The 15,156-nt window shown below is 46.8% G+C and overlaps 1 protein-coding gene across 1 annotated transcript in view; it reads left to right on the top strand.

Moving 5' to 3' along the window:
* Positions 1–15,156, top strand: part of LOC309342310 (cytochrome P450 2D4-like) — a 187,347-nt gene that overhangs the window by 46,809 nt on the left and 125,382 nt on the right. The window lies entirely within an intron of this gene.

Genomic DNA, 15,156 nt, shown 5'->3' with positions numbered 1-15,156 from the left:
GTGTCACTCAAATGTCGGGGGGGGGGGTGTTTAATATGAATTGCAATTAGAATTCTAGGTAGTGTAAGACTGATTTGTGCCACAAACATTCGGGGAAATGCATACCAGACATTCATGAAATTAAAAAAGTATGTGAGAAAAGGCCTGCTGGATCAGACCAATCAGTCCTATTGAGTGCAAGTGCCCATGGGAAGCCCTCAGGCATGACATGAAGGCAATATCCCTCACCCACTATTGTTCTCCAGTATTTGCAGCATCTGATCCTGGAAATCTGGCATTGTCCAAGGGTGCAATGGGAAGCCTGAGCCCCCCCCCACTTGCTGCCTCCTTGTTCACGAGGTGGTTCCCTATTTTTCTCCCTTGAAAAATACATAGAGCTAAAGGAGGAAGCTGGGACATGTTTTCCCACATCTTCTTTCTGCTCCACATGTACTGGATCCAACTTTGGAAAAGCAAAGTGTGTATGGGCACATTCTCCTTCTCTCCTTCTCCTTTGGTGGTGGTGGGGGGCTCATCTGGGAGCCAAGTGCATGGTGCTCATAGGCAAGGGTAGCCAATCTAAGGCCCGGGGGCTGGATGCATCCCAATTGCCTTCTCAATCTGGCCCACGGACAGTCCGGGAATCAGCATGTTTTTACATGAGTAGAAAGTGTCCTTTTATTTAAAATGCATCTCTGGGTTATTTGTGGGGCATAGGAATTCTTTCATTCACCCCCCCAAAAAAAATATAGTCTGGCCCACCACATGGTCTGAGGGACGGTGGACTGGCCCACGGCTGGAAAAGGTTGTTGACCCCGCGACTAATCCCAAATTCCCAAGGTGTCCATGGGCCTAAAAAGGTTTGTGATCGCTCCTGGAAATGGAAGAGAATCATCATGAACGATGTCCATTAGTAGCGTATCCTTCACAAACTTGTCTAATATCCCTTTAAAGTCATTTAAATTGGTAGCATCATGGTTGTGTGAATGTTTTCTTTCTTTCTTTTTAATTTCTCTACTTCATCTCTCGAATGCTCAGGGAAGTCTGAGGTATCTGTCATATAGCCTTGATTTTCCAAACCATGCCTACAGGCAGGTCTGGCACAGCCTTTAAGTGGGGTGAAGCCATTTCCTCAGATGGTGGAAGCCCCTATGTTGGTGTCCCCATGCCAGTGGCAGAGAAGTAATGCTGGCGTAGACAATGATTTTGGATAAGATCTTCATTGAGATCTAGGTGATTTTTGACTGAGATCTCAGCATAAATCACTGAGGTCTTTCCTGTCATGGACTGGCTGGAAGCAGAGGAGTGGTGGGAGGCACCAGCTGGGGAACCCCTGAGGGAACCCCCAAGGAAAGAAGGCTGAGAGTCAGGGGATTGGTGGTAGGGTGACAATGAGTCAATGAGCAGCTGAAGAGACAACAGAAGGGGTCTGTGGCAGGGAGCAGTCCAGAATCAGAGGCTGGGTCAAGAGGCAGAGATGAAGGAGGCTGCTGAAGAAGCCAGGGGGTCTCTTCTTCTTGCTGCAACATTTGTCACACCCTCGTCTCCTGCAAGAAGAGGAGAGACGGACTCTCCCACATGGGTAATATGGGCAACCAAATGGGGTGATTTGCCCTATAGGGGAGAAATGGAGATCAGACTATTTAAGCCCACTTCATACCATACTGCACACTCACCTCTTCTCATTTTCTAGTTTCTACTTCTTTGAGGGGACTGAGTTTATATATATATATATATATATATATATATATATATATATATATATGGGGTGACACTAATTGGCCTGTGTCACATCCTTTTTGCCTACTTCACATCTTTGAGTGTCAACTGTGTGACTGGAGTGGTGTTTTGTTAGAATTTAGCTCCAGGTGGGTGAGTGGATTTTGGATAATATCTGACTAATATTGGAGCCAGAGTGGTGTTCAGGCCTCTCAGGCGCATCTGGGTCAATGCTCACCAATGGGGCCACGTTGTGCAAGACAGGTTCAGATACCAAATAAACAGGGAGCATGCAATAAACAGAGAGGAGTTTCCAAGGGCCTTGAGCAGCTGGCAGCTAGCTCAGAAAGATGGGAGAGATTAAATCCTTCCTTCAATCCATTCACCTCCTGGACCTCATTGGTTTTGGTTAATTTGGCTGAATTATTCCGATTGCAAATTCTATAGTTGTTACATTTTAATAAATATAATCAGTTAGCCACCTTTCTGGTCTTGAGTCTTCTTGGGTGTGTTGGCAATTAACCATTAGTACAGTGGTACCTTGGTTCTCGAACTTAATCCATTCCGGGAGTCCACTTGACTCCTGAAACCATTCAAAAACCAAGGAACATCTTCCAGTTGGCTGCAGGAGCTTCCTGCAGTCAAGCAGAAGCTGTGTTGGATAATCAGCTTCCAAAAAACATTCGCAAACCGGAACACTTACTCCCGGCTTTGTGGCATTCGGGAGCCAAAACGTATAAGTGCCAAGGCATTCGAGAACTAAGGTACGACTGTTCTTCAAAAGAACTGGGTATTAGTTATTTAGGAACAGCAGAATGAGGAGAGATGGTTTCAGGAAGTGGAGAAGGAATTTTGATTTCATGTTCCCTGGAGTTTAAGACTGCTGGGAAAAGATCCAGCCAAAGGGGAGACTTAGGGGAAAATAGGAGGCACAGATTGTCAACTGGTTTACTGGGGCTAGTCTTGCCTGTAGGTTTTCTGTTTGTATTCTGTTTCCTTGAAAAAAGAATCAACTTCACTGCTCACCTCTGAGTCTCTGTGCTGACCTGCAGCAGAACCAGCTCTGACATGCGGGAATCTTGCCTTTGCTCACCAGAGATTGGGGGACTTGGCACCCAACCTTTGTAGCAACATATATACCACATCTTTGTGAAGGAGGAGTAATTTCTAGAGTTCCCTGAGGAAAATTGATAGATTGTTAAAACTCTCTGGGAATTGTAACTGTGAGGAGAATAGGGAACCTCTAACAACTCAAAGGCCTGCGGTTGGCGCTGTGGTCTAAACCACTGAGCCTAGGACTTGCCGATCAGAAGGTCGCAGTTCAAATCCCTGTGACAGGGTGAGCTCCCGTTGCTTGGTCTCTGCTCCTGCCAACCTAGCAATTCGAAAGCACATCAAAGTGCAAGTAGATAAATAGGTACCGTTCCGGTGGGAAGGTAAACGGCATTTCTGTGCGCTGCTCTGGTTTCGCCAGAAGTGGCTTAGTCATGCTGGTCACATGACCCGGGAAAACTGTCTGCGGACAAACGTTGGCTCCCTCGGCCAGTAAAGTGAGATGAGCGCCGCAACCCCAGAGTCGTTTGCGACTGGACTTAACTGTCAGGGGTCCTTTACCCTTACCTTTTAAACAACTCAACACCCTGAAGAAACTACACTTCCTATTATTCTCTGGGGGAATCCATGACTGTTGGTGCAGGTGGTGCCTGGTACTGAACTTGCACTTTATGCAGCTCCTGAACCAACATCCTTCACATGGATAAATCAGGAAGCATTTCCTTCTACGCAGCGGAAACCAAACAGTGCGCACTTGAAGAATAATAAGTTGTAGCATCAGATAGATAAGAAACCTGGGAATATAATAATCATACTATGATATCCGATGTGAATGAGCCTACAAATATGGCACACAGGTAAAGCTTGTTGATTGATGCTGAGGCATCTAATCATAAGCCTGCATTTTTATTAAAGCTTCTATATGTTTAATCAGGGCTTGCATTTTAAAATAAGCTTAAAGATTTTCAAATGTTTCATGCCAGGCAGAAGACCAGCTGCTTAGAAAGAACCTTGGCAATGTTTTTCCTCCTAGGAAAGGGGCCCCCTGATTTATAGCAGAAAACAATTCTCAAAGTCGTAAAAAAAGGGAGTTACAGACACTGACCTTGCATATTGCAAAGTACTAAATTAAGGGTGGATAAATAGTAAAATAATACCATTTGCCTCCCAGTAAAATGAGCCATATCTTCTTCCTAAGGTTGAAAGGCCAAGAGCAATGGAGAAGCATCTAGTTGGCTGTGAAAGGAGGGGTGTAAACTGAAGAGGCTTCTTTTAAAGCTGTTTTTTACTGAGTTCCTTTTTTACTTTACAAAGGCCTTATTCCTTTTAAAAGGCTACCTATGATAATGTATGAAATATATTAGCTTAAATATATTGGCTTAAATGTAATTATGCAAAGGATTTAAGAAATGCTAGATTCTTATTTCATAGAGTCATATTGCAATAGGAGACCAGAGGGGCAAATGAGCCCAGCCTCCTGCCAGACAGGAGACGCCATCGAGCACTCCTGATATATAGTTGTCAGGCCTTTTTGTTTAGAAACCATCAAATGAAGGAGATCTTTCAATGTTGATGTGAACTCAAGATCCTTGACATCTGTTGAAGATAAAAATTTAAGATTAACCATCTGTTTTAGAAGGCAATAGGGCAAGGAGGGCAAGAGGTGAGCTGGTAATTAAGATTCCTTGTTGAGACATATGTAAGATATATTACTACTTATTTGTCATTTATAGATAAGAATATATAGCTCTTTGTGTTCCATAAAAGGACAGAAGGAAGTGGGTGTATCTCTTGTGATTGGTTCTAGCAAACAGCCAATAGGAATTTCAACCAGGCTGATTGGACAGAGGCAGCCACAGGAGGAGCAAGGGGGCTGGATTAAGGAAATATAAGTGCTGGCCAGAATGGCAGGAGGCCAGGCCAGAGCTTGGTAACCATGTACCACTGAGCCTCTCATTTATTTGTCTGACAAATAAATTACTATTTTAATTTCTCTATTGCTGCGTTGAATATTTCATTCCAGCTAAGCGTTAACCACAAGCAGGGTGCTACAATGCAATATGGATGACTCAAGACCTAGCAAACCTCTCCAAACACAATGCCAGAGCAGGGTCATTGGCAGGTGCATAATGGCAGTGGCAGGTGAAGGGAGGGCCACAATAATGACACAGGAGACAGGTATTGGGTTGTATTAGGCCACAACGTGATTGACTGCAGGAAAGAGTAGGTTTGGCTAAGGCATTGGGCACGTGTCCTGCATCAGGCAGCCCGCCTGCTACCTGATAGGAACTTGTGTTGGGGAGTCACCCCCAACGTGAATTGAATGGCACAATCCCACACAGGCTGCCATTGGGAGAGGTGTTTTGGTCCATTGGTCTCCCAGAGTCACCCCTCCTGGACCCCTCTACCTAGGTACCCCTCTGACTAAGGGTGCAACCCAATGCCTTTTTTTTGCCAAAGTTGCGAAAACCTACTAGCTGGTCAGTTTGCTTGCTGGATTAAATTCCTCCCTGGCCCCAAATATGCTGACCAAATAAACCATAGCAAGGTCCATAGGTAACGTGCCCGCTTCCCCCTCAAGCAGGCCCCTAAGGACTGGGTGGGTGGGGAAATCCCAGAATGATTGGCTAACAGCCTTAAATGCTTGCAGCCCCCAAGCCCCAGCCCTCAATTGGCTGAGCAGACAATGCCCGCCCTTACCTGAGGGCCCGATGCAGCCAGAGGTGAGCAGTGCCAGCATTCCCTCCCCTGGCCGTGCAGGAAGATGGCAGCCTTCCTGAACGCACCATGGCCATGCCATGTGACAGTGGCTGCCCATCCAGAGTCTCAGGTGAGTGGATAGAACGGAGACTTGGAGACTCATAAGTCAGTTTTTTATTCAAGAAAATAGTATACAAGCAGAATGCCCACAGGCATGGCTGCCCTCAGTGGCGATGTTGCCAAGACTTGGCCCCTCCTGCTTCCTCCTAAAGCTCCTCCTCTGGATGTTTCCCCAGCAGGCATAAACTCTGGTGGGAAGGGTCCCCCTTGGGCTTTCTGAGCCTTCTGTTCAGCTACATGCAAAGACCTGCATGACATTGGAGTCAAGGGAGGAGGTGGGACCAGGCAGCTGCTGAGAAGCTGTTTCAGCTTTTCGGTTGCAGCTTCTTCCTCTTCTCTTTGAGGTCCGGGACCTGAGGTGCCTTCCTCTGCACCCTGCCCAGCTTTTGAAGGATTTTCTTCCTCTGGCTCTTCTCTTTCCCTTGAGCCTGTTGCTTCTTCTGCCTCCCAGACTCCCTCCTCCTCTGACATGTCTTCAGAGTCCCACCACCACAATCCTGGCTCTGAGTCTTCCTCCTCTGCTGCTTCTCTAAGGTGTTCCCCGGCTGGTGCCTCCAACCACTCCTCTTCATCCAGAAAGTCCCTGGCACACAACCATGAGAAATTATTATTGGCTGTTAAAAATGAATTACATCAGTAGTCACGGGTAAACAATTGCGGCACAGAAAAATATCTGCTTCAAAAACAATTGTGTTCTCAAATGAATTCTTCGCTGGGGGTTCACTATAAAACCCTTGATGATTGTGAAAATATTTTTGTAGACTTTACTTACAATAGAAAAGACTTGAAACAGAATCCAAGACTCTGTGTAATAAAACAAAAGGGTGGACTATTTTTTCCTTCAGTTACTAGATATTACAGGACTCACTTCAAAAAATGGTTTCACTTGGGTACACCTTTAATTCTTGAGCAGATTAAGGCCTTGTTTTTTAAAAAACCACAACAAGAAAACCACAACCCTTTCTGGTACTGTATGATATCGGAGAAGGAAATACTTAAGACATGAGTTAAAAATAAATAAATTGAAATATATACATACACCCGTACAACTGAGATTTGGGCTACCATAAAAAATTGACCTTGAGGCGCCCCAAAGGGCTGCTTCAGCATTTCCCTAGTAAACTATTTTATTTTAGAGGATGATCTGTGCCTATAAATCTGGGCGCAGAATCTGGCTACCAACCAGGAGGTCTTGTGATCTTTGCCTAAGAGGAGAGAATTAAGTTGTCTGAAAGATTGGCGAGCCTCTTCAGCAAAGGATCAATGGTGTCTCTACGGATCTCAACATAAAGTCAAACTCTGTATATCTGGGTATGGCTGAATGCACCACAAGACAACATAAGCCTTAAGGAAGGTTTCTAGAAATTTATCTTTAGAAGGCATTTAATACCAAAGTGTCTTAATTGCAAATACTCAACAGTTGATAGCTTTTGTTAGAGGTGTAAAATGCCTATGTCGATACACTACATATCTTCTGGAAATGTCCCCAAATAGCAACATTCTGACCTGATGCTATCAAGGAAATATACTACTAAGTGGGCCTTCTTTTCAGCTAAATTAAGATAGTAGTATTGACAAATGATGGAGAGATGACCCTTATTTATTAAGTGCAGCCATAATAACCATTGCCTACAACTGGGGCAAAAAATATAGAGGACTTTATTGACTAGAGTTAGGGAATACAGTCATACCTCGGGTTGAATGTGCTTCAAGTTGAGCGCATTCGGGTTGAGCTCTGCGGCAACCCGGAAGTAACAGAGCTTGTTACTTCCGGGTTTCACCGCTCGTGCATGCGCAGACACTCAAAATTGTGGAGTTTGGAACTGACAGGGTTAAAACTCCGTGGTGTCCTGTATCTGGGAGGAGCTTGATGCAGAGGAGTGAGTCACAGTCTGTGTCACTGTTCAGACTTGCTTTCGCTTCTGCCTGAGATACACAGCTCAACTGAAAGGCTGTGAATGTGTGCTTTTGGAAGCACGGAGATGTCGGAAAGCTCTGATGGAATGAGACTGATTTATGGCTTGTAAATAAACACTACTAGAGATAAGAACGAACTGTCTCTGGACTTGATTTATCCCTTTTCTCACACGGACGCAGGACCGCTGTTACTGTGCTATCCTGCTAGGCCAGCTCACAGCAGAGCCCACACAGGGAAGAGTGGCTGGACGCAGGATTTATTTATTTACACACGAATGACGTCACGTGCATGCACGGAAGCGGCAAAACGTGACCCACGCACGCACAGATGCGCCGTCGCATCTTACGTTCCATTCAGGATGCGAATGGGGCTCCGGAACAGATCCCCTTCGCATCCCGAGGTACCACTGTATAGCATTAATGCTAAAATGACAAATATGATTCAGGGTAGTGGGTCTATGTAAGAATATGATTGCTTTGCGTGTGTAGGTCCCCAGGCCACCCCTCAAATAACTTCACACATAACGCGTAATTTTTGTTTTGGTTTTCGGGCACTATTTTGGCCACAACTTTATTAAAATACAAAATCAGTGAGTGGTGTTTAGACATTGGTTTTGACTATCTGTCCCCCCACCTGGGACAGAACTGACATCCCGAGGTCCGATCGGTAGCCAGTAGAAGAGAAAGTCAAACTGGGGGTCATTTGACTGGGCGGCCCTGGTCCCATGACAGGGATTGGACGAAATCATGGCAAGCCCCAGGATTCCTTTAACGGAATTCCCTTCAGCGCAATTGGAGGGGCAGGCACAGCCTATCCTGACCCCTCCACCACCAGCATATTATAACCAATGCCTAACCGCAACCTTACAAATTGTGACGAATTGCTGAGTAGTAGGCAAAAACCAAATGGCACAGCCAATCACCAAATGGCAAAATTCCTACTAGGCCCCTGCTTCAAAGCAGACGACCCCATGACAGGCAAAGCAAGGTCAACCAGAAAAGAGGGCGGGCGGGTGGGTGATCCAATGCACTCTGCAAAGAGAAAGAGAAACCAGAGTGCCCCAATATTTAAAGACTATGGTCCCACCCACCCAATTTGCAACATACAATTTGCCCCAGCAACCCGGTTACCCAATCATAGTGCCAGGCAACAACTATTAACCTACCTGGCAACAAGAGGCCTGGCCTGGCGGCCCACACCGCAACACGTGCTCTTATTTATTGGAGAACACGCTTTGCGTGTGTAGGTCCCCAGGCCACCCCTCAAATAACTTCACACATAACACGTAATTTTTGTTTTGGTTTTTGGGCACTATTTTGGCCACAACTTTATCAAAATACAAAATCAGTGAGTGGTTGTTTAGACATTGGTTATGACTATCTGTCCCCCCGCCTGGGACAGAACTGACATCCCGAGGTCCGATCGGTAGCCAGTAGAAGAGAAAGTCAAACTGGGGGTCATTTGAGCTAAGCGTCGGACCCACGCCGCTCACCCCAGCAGCTCCCTGAAAGCTTGCCGGCCCTGGTCCCATGACAGGGATTCCCATGACAGGGATTGGGCGGCCCTGGTCCCATGACAGGGATTGGATGAAATCATGGCAAGCCCCAGGATTCCTTTAAGGCAAGCCCAAAGGAATTCCCTTCAGCACAATTGGAGGGGCAGGCACAGCCTATCCTGACCCCTCCACCACCAGCATATTATAACCAATGCCTAACCGCCACCCGAGCTTTAACGCTCACCGCCAACCACTCACAAACCCAACCAGGAACCTAATTTTTCAGCCACAGCATCCAACCAAATATCATTCCCCAAATCAGAAAGGTGCACTCCATCTGCACGGTATAGGGCAACCGCCTTAAAATAAATGCTGGGGTGGGGAATCACCAACCCACCCAGATCCAAAACCTTCTTGCACACTGCAGAGTTAATGTGGTTCCTGGCCTTATCAGCGGCCTCCGGGAGGGGAACACCGCGCCAGGATTGCCTCTGCAACAAATGAGACCAAATAATTCTCACAGAAGGAAGCCAGGCGGCCAAATGCTCCAAATCCCTAATGATAATGGAGTGCAAAGAAAGGCAACCAACAGTTGCCACATCATTTCCCCCCAGCTGTACCACCATGGCTGTAGGGGGAGGGGAAGAAAGCAGCCGACGCTCAATAAGCGGCAAAAACTCTTCCCACAGCATTCCGCGTCTGGAAATCCATGACACTTGGACGTGCTGAGGGAGGCTGAGACACGATCCCCTGGCAGATTGCCTCGCTCTGATGCCAGCCCAATGAACGATGCTGTGTCCCACTATCCAGACGCGGACCGGCGAGGGATCTACAAGTGGAAACAACAAAATTAGTAACAAAATCAACATTTGTTACGCACATAACCCTTGAAGGCATCAGATTTCCACCTCCCCAGATCCTTAATCCTGGCAGCTGACAAACCCCAATGTGCTGCCATGGTCGCTGCCCCTATGCAAAAAGAATGAGGGGCAAAACCGGATGCCGAGATCCCACACGCCACAATAACCTTACGCATGATTTTCGCAAACTGGTGACACGCCAGAGGGCGACCACCTTCATGCAAGAGCAAGGGACCATCCCCAGGAGGCCTCATGGCCAAGTACCTCCTTATGTCCTTGACTGGGCACGGGCAAGCCTCCCCAGTGGCAGGGAGGCGGATAACCTCCCCCGACCCAACTGGTCAGTTTTGGAGTTGCGCACCAATAGTCTCAACTCCAGGGGGGACATGCTAATATCCTGGAAGAGCAACCCAGGGGAACCGCCAACTGAATTGCACTCCACTACAACCTCTCCCACCCGGATGCTAATGAAAACACCGCTGAAAAAAGGCGTGCTTCATATTTAGACCAGCACACACTCCTCAACTTGGAGCGCATTCTGTACAACAAGTCAAAGGTGACAGGACGCCTGGCAGCCATCCTGGGAGGGGCAAGTCTGCCCCACCCTTCCATGGCCTTACGCACCACAAACCTATTACAAGGATCCTTGTCATACAAGGACTTGCTGAAAAAAGAAATTGCTGCAGAATGAATTCTCAGAGTTCTGGCAGCGCGGCCCAGCTGAAACAAATGAGCTAAGTATTGCAAGACCTGAGGAGTGGTAGGAGGGGGTTTTAAATTGCTGGACGCCGACTGCGTGAATTTAAAAAAGTCAGCCCAAGCTTTTTTATAGGATCGCAAAGTGGACGTAGAAATGGAAGCTGCTACTCCCTGCATGACTAAGTGTTGCCAAGATTCCAAAGGTGCGGTGGAAAATACTCTGGAAGCTTCTGAGCTTCTGGAGCCAGGGACCAGAATCGCTCCATCTGAAAACGGGATAGAGCATCAGCGATCTCGTTAGATATACTGGGGATGAAGCGTGCCAAAAACACAATATTAAACCTCAGACAATGTAGGACGAAGGCCCACAGAAGGGTCAATATGCTGGGAGAACGGGACGATTGTTTTGCCAGCACATTCACCACCGCCTGGTTGTCGGACCAGAAACATATCCGACGGTCCCTGAATTCCGCGACCCATAAATGCACTGCTACTGCAATGGGAAAAAACTGTGAGATAATGATCTTTGGAGCTCGATCGTTGAGCCGTGGCCTCTGATAGCTTTACGATCCCAATCAGTCGTTTACAGCGTCCAGCACACTTCCTTCCTAGCTGCGCAACAAATTCTGCTGTCTCTTTAGCCACGGCTTAGCAGAGTAGCATACAGCGGTGTAAAGCAGTCTTTTTCTCCTTTTCTCCATGCAAGCATACACAGACAGGTTCGTCTATTTACAGCTCTTTATTGAAACATTTCAGCAAAACTGTCCATCGCTGCTTGCAGCCATGTCTCTCTCTCAAACACACAGAGAGAACAGAAAGTACAGGAACAAGCTCCTCCTTAGCTTCTAAAGCTGACGTCAGAAAGTGACGCACACCTCAGAACACTTAACCAGTTAAGTTCTGAACTCTCACACCCCTCTTGCGTTGCTTTCTGACAAGACCTGTGTAACATCTTCAGCAACACCTTGTGAGATCAATCCCTTCCCCAATGCCTTGTGCCCTCCCTTGGAGTACCTGTTAGGCATCTGTGGAATCACCTCACAACTCTCAGAATCGCACTGTGCGAAACTTACCCACGCACCCGTGGCCTGGTACCTCTCAGGTGGAATACCTTTGGTTGTGCGACTGGATCGCCTAGGCACAAACTCTGGTGTTTCCTCTGGCTCACTGTCACCAGCAGGTGTGTCCTCTGCATCACGGGATTCCCCCTCTGACTTAAAGCGTCTTCGAATCCTCTCCATTACACTCACAGGAGAACTAGGCTCACTCTTGGGCTGTCCTTTTCTAACAACTCGTGGAGACACCCCATCCTGCTCCTGACCTTGGTCAGTGACCTGATCGTCACCAGCAGACTCAGCCTCTCCTTCCTCCTCATCAGAACCGTCCTCTGGATCAGAGAGACATTCTGAAAGAACATCACGCTGTGCAGAAATCTTTGGCCTTTCATCCTGCTCAAAGAACTCAGCGTGTTTACTGATCAGCACCTTACTCTGATCACCTGACGGGTAAGCAAACCTCCAAGCACGAGCTTCTGGCTCATACCCACAGAAGATCATTTTCTGGACTTTGGCTCCATCTGGCCCTTGCAAAGCCTTAGGCACAGGGACAACCGCAGGAGATCCAAACTTGCGCAGAAAGTGAACCTGGGGTTTTCTGCCATTCAACAAAGAATACGGTGTGTCACCTACCAGTGAGTTGTAGACACGATTCCAGGTGAAACATGCACATCGGACTGCCTCCAGCCAAAACTTTGGAGGTAACCTAGCTTCTGTCAGCATCACCTGTGCAGCCTTAACCAGAGCTTCACTTCTAAGCTCTGCTACCCCCCCTTGCTGGGGAGAAGTAACTGTGTGACGTATCCCTGTCTTGTGGAAGAACTGCTGCAAAGCAGAACCAGTGTACCTAGCATTTCTGTCACTGACGATTGCCTTCACCTTGGTGGAGAACCTCTGTTCTACCTCCTCAACCCAGCTCCTGATCAGCTGTGCTGCATCCTCCCTGGATTTGAGACCATGAGTCCAAGTGTTCTGCGAAAAATCATCCTGAATCGTTAGCAGATACCTGGCCCCCCCAGACTCTGTTCCTTGACAGGATTGAACAGATCTATGTGAACCAGCTCAAAAGGTTTAGTGATTACCCGTTCCACCTTTGGGTAACTGCACCCTTTCACCTTCGCCTGCTTGCAAGTGGCGCAATTAACGGCACTTTTACAATTTTTAATTTTACATCCTTTGGTAACCTCGGGTAAAACCTGCAAATCCTCTACAGGACTATGAATGGTCCTCTGATGCCATGCGCAAACACATTGAACATGAGTGGGAACTGTAGCACGCTGCGCCTGTGCTCTCTCAACCTTCCCCTCACCCCCAAGAGACGTTTTAAGAATGAAAAGATCATTCTGCCCCTTCTTAACCTTGGCAAGTACCCTCTCCCCTTTGGAGATTGTGCAGACATCATCCTGGAAACAAACCTGAAACCCTTTTTTCAACAAATAAGGCACAGATAACAAACAGTGATACACCCCTGGAACAATACAAAACTCCATCTGTTCCTGCAAAACAGAAAGATAAACATTAGCAAACTTAGAAATTTTAGTTCTTTGTCCATTTGCAAACTTAACAGTCTGTCCTTTTGGAACTGCCGTGCAATTCCACATCTCGACTGCAGGGGTCTCTGGAACCATGTTGCGGTTAGCTGCAGAGTCAATGACAAGACTCAGCTCGGAATTTTCCACACAGCTGTTCTCAAACAAAGCCATGCTAGCAGTTACTTGATAAGACTCTTCCTGTTGTTCACCACGTCTGCCGGACTCAATCCCATGCCTGTCTGCCTTCCCAGGCCCATTGCCATGGAAACCCGCCTGGCTCCCATGTGAAGTGTCCTTGGAAACATCCTGCCTCGGCTCTGTGCTCCGGTGGGGGCAACTGCCACGCAGACGTTGAGCTCCTCTCCGCTCCAGCACTTCCTGTGGAAAGTTTCTTAAACTTGCCTTTGGAACTCTTCGCCCCCCCGATCTGCTCACCAGCGCTCCTACAGGCCGATACATATGGAAATGGGCCTGCCAGTCCAGCGTCTCCAGGGCTCTGGCCTTCTGCTGAAGCTTCACACAAGCCCTTCAGCACATCCCAGGCAGCCCTTGCTGTCTGTACACCCTCCAAAAGAGGCATCAGCGATGCATGAACGCATGCTCTGAGCATATCCAGCTCTTGTCGCATTTTCTGCTGGCTGTCTTCTCAGCTAAGGGGTGGTGCTTTTGGCTCCCTCTGGCTTCCTTCCCAAAGCCCATGGACCAGGAACCAGCCCCTTATTCTTCTGCTCCAGGTTGCCCAACTCTTTAAAGTGAGCTTTTCCACCGGCATATCCTGGCTCTCTGCCATCTTCTCCCGTTCTCCCAAGGTGCCCCACAAGCTGTACTCACTCTGTACCAGCTGATTCCGGCTCTCCCTTCAGTGGAGGAACGATTTCAGCTGCTCTCAGCATTTAGCTCTGTCTCTCAGCAGCTCTCTTGCCTCTCAGAAGCAGGCAAAAACTCCCTCTGCTTGACAAAGCAAGTGGATGCTTTGGCTAGAAGCGTCATAACTTTGAACTTAAAAGTAAACAATGTGGTTGAACCTGATAAGGATTTGAAGCAGGAAGCCTATTCAATTGGACAATTAGAGAAACCTGAGAGCTCTCAGTTACCAGAGAGCCATGAGAATATGGAGAAGGAGACATATGTTCCCCCTGAAGAAAAGGAAGGAGGAGCTGCAACTATGCAGATGTTAAAGGAGAGCTACAACTTGTGGTCTGACATGATAGCAACAAAGGAAAATAAAAATCTGATGTGGAAAGCCTGGCCTGAATTGGAGAGTGGAAAACTGAGAGATCTCCTTATGTGGAGATCTGAAGACCGAAGGATTATAAACTTGAACAAGGTGGAAGCTGGAGCTTTGGGGATATTTGGACTTGAAAGGAGTATGAAACAAGATTTGGAGTACCCCAAAGGTCTTACTTTTAAGTATGGAGGTCTGGCTGGAAGAAATATGGATTCTGTTGGGCCGGAGCCTCTCCGAGATTTGGGACTTAAAATTAAGGACTATCAAAAAGACCGGCAGAGAGGATTTGAAAGAGATTTAAGAGCCTCAGATGTGAGATCTCCAGGCTAAACAGTATATTGGGACAAATGGTTTGTTGGGGACTAAAACCGGGAAAGGGGTGGGTGGAGTCTGGAAATCCAAAGGGTATATAATTATAACTTGCTTTGTTTTTATTTTGTTTTACTATCTGTATGGAAATTGGAAAAAACTGTGGAAGGGAAATATTGGTCGACTTTAGGAAAATGTTTAAGAATGAGGAACGATGCATAAATATTTATGTTTAAGATTGGATAAGTTAAAATCGGTTCTCAAAATGGTTTAAATTAAATGAAAATAAGGTTTGTAAAAATAAATTGAGGAAATGGAAGAGGAGGAAAAATAAAACAACAACATGTTAAAATAAATTATTAAGCTAAAGTTGAGAAATAAGTAATAAGGATTTGCTGAGTTAACAACCTAAATTGGAATACAAGAAGGGGAGGTGTGAGGAGGTCTGAGAAACAAGTTAAATGAAAATAAGTAATTGAAATTTTATGT

Source organism: Podarcis erhardii (assembly GCF_964252035.2).
Source record: "Podarcis erhardii genome assembly, chromosome: 5".
NCBI lineage: Eukaryota > Metazoa > Chordata > Lepidosauria > Squamata > Lacertidae > Podarcis > Podarcis erhardii.
Note: the sequence above shows the minus strand (reverse complement) of the source record. Positions and strands in the feature narration are given on the sequence as shown.